At 44.2% G+C, this 2447-nt stretch overlaps 1 pseudogene; it reads right to left on the bottom strand.

The window, feature by feature from the left end:
• Positions 1–634: 634 nt before the first annotated feature.
• Positions 635–1209, bottom strand: LOC148022235 (nuclear matrix constituent protein 1b-like; annotated as a pseudogene).
• Between the last annotated feature and the right edge of the window lie 1238 nt (positions 1210–2447).

The raw sequence follows: 2447 nt of genomic DNA on the forward strand, positions 1-2447 counted from the left end.
GCCTTTCTCTCTCCAATTCTAGTCTTTCTCTCTCCTCGTCACTCTATTTCTCTCTCTTCCTACAGTCTTTCTCTCTCCTCTTCTTCTCTCCCTAGTTCTCTCTCTGACAAGTGGTATCAGAGCTTCAGTCTTTGATCCATTATTTTCTTCCATTTTCACTCTCATTTTCCTATTTCAAAACCAATTTCAGACAAAAATGGTACAAGACAGTGACTAGTGGAGTGCTGCAGGACAACTACAGTTAGCAATGACTACATCTGGAGTTATTCAAGGTCAGATATGGCGGGTAAAGGCTTAAATGGCTGGACGTCATCAAATTTTATGCAAAAAAAAAATGGAGGTACACAAGTACTGGAGCAGTAGGGGAGTTTCCAAAGCATCTCTGGACCACAAGGACTGCATGCAGAAGCATTAATGACAGCTTTTCTTGGGAGTTTACACCTCCAGACCACAAGGACTGTATGCAAAAGCATTAATGGCAGCTTTCATGAAGACCACACAGACCATGGCAGCCTTTCTTGGAGTCTTAAATGAAACTTAGACCAAGTTTAGAGGCTGACAGACCGGATTTGGCAACTCGTTGGTTATTTTAGGCCATTTTTCGAAGACTAGAAGAAGGATCAAATCAAGGAGCTCAAGGCATCCATGCAAGGCGTAGTATTGCTAGGGATGTCTCATAATCTGACATTTTCGACTCTAGCTCTGCTTTTTGAATGTCCAATACTCGCTGCAATTCAATCAACTCCTTTTGTTGCTCAGAAATCCTAGCATTCAGATCCAGTTTTGATTGTCGTAATGATCTTCACGAGCCTCAGCTTCTTGCAATTTTCTCACTGCAATACCATGTTTGCGAGTGGCATCTGCCTTCAAGGCATCTGCTGCACGCAACTTTGACTCTGCTGCAAGAATCTTTTGTTTAGTTTCGGCGATCATTTCTCTTACTTGAGAGAGCTTGTCTTCTGTAGAGACCTTCATATCAGCAGAGTTTACTCTCATATCCTTTAAAGCCTTTTCCGGATCTTCAACACATTGCTTCTCAATTGACAGAGCTTTCTTCAGATTCTCTTCACGTTATTGTGCCTCTAGAAGGGCCGTAAATTTTGCTGCACGCTCCTTCCTTAAGGTTCTTTCTGTATCTTCTGTTGCAGCCTTCAACTTTTCAGTCACCATTGAGTTCCAATCCTTCCGCTCCATAAGTAGTAAGCCCATGTTATGTTGATAATCATAAAGCTCGCATTCCAGGTTGAATACATAAGATCGTTTTGATGACTTCACGGTCTCAAACAATCCCTCCACAAGGCCATTCCTGTGAGAAAGCAAGGAAACGGAAGGCGCGGCTATGGGAGAAAGGGGAAAGCAGAGAACGTTGAAAGCCGGGAAGTCCGAGGTACACACAGTACCACCTTCAGTGCCTGCAGTATCCTTCTGCTTTTCTTGCTTCAAGCCTTCTGCAGGGAAGAAGTCGTTGTTGATCAGGTGCAGCTGGTCAGAGCATTTCCAGCCATGGCTGATGCTAGTAGGACTGGCTTGATCACGGCCAGGGGAGAAGAGGCCGAGGGAGCGGGTTAAATGCGGAAGAAGATGATGATGATGTTGTTGTTTCATAGTCATGACTCGGAGGAGAGACCAGAGCCAATGATGAAGGGCTTTCGTCTGAACTCGGAGGAGAGAAGGCCTTTCGTCTGAACTAAGGGCTTTTGTCTGAGCTCGGAGGAGAGGCCAGAGCCAGTGATGAAGGGCTTTTGTCTGAACTTGGAGGAGAGAAGGGCTTTCGTCTGAACTCGGAGGAGAGGCCTTCGTTGGTGCTTATAGATCAGGACTATGAAGCCTTTGCCCTGTCCTATCAATCAGGCTGCACTAACAAACTTCAGTTTTCAATCAAAAATTGCCTCGAGAAAGGCTACTCGGTAGTCAGCATTCGCAGCAAAGATTGTCCCAGACTACTATTTGATACAGTTTGCACTCTCACAGACATGTAGTATGTCGTTTTTCATGCCACCATCGATTCAGATGGCCCCAATGTTATCCAGGAGTATTATATTCACCACATGGATGGTTGCACTTTAGACATAGAGGTAAGAAGCGATGCTATTGGAAGTACAGTCTATTTCAAGCTTCACAAGAAGCAGTCTACAGTCTGTTTCAAGCTTCACAAGAAGCAGTCGGATGCTTCCTCCTCCACATTTGCTACTAAAATTTTAGTCAGCTGTTAGAATTGTGCGCTGTCCGAATTGTGTAGATCACCAATAAACGTGATGTATCCTCGAAGAAGCTTTAAAGGTAGGGGGCTGTCCAAAATATGAAGGTTGTCTTCTGCCAGGAATTCCTTCTGAGTACAAAGCTAAAAAGTTGTCTTGAAGAAAAAATTCTCATCTGCTTTGTCAGAGAAAAGGTCTTGCTCCTGTGAGTATTGTCCTTGTGGAGAAGAAGAAATAGAAGAAATGGCG

This window comes from Lygodium microphyllum, chromosome 17, assembly GCF_053477565.2.
Source record: "Lygodium microphyllum isolate KBCC chromosome 17, Lygodium_microphyllum_v1.1.10, whole genome shotgun sequence".
NCBI lineage: Eukaryota > Viridiplantae > Streptophyta > Polypodiopsida > Schizaeales > Lygodiaceae > Lygodium > Lygodium microphyllum.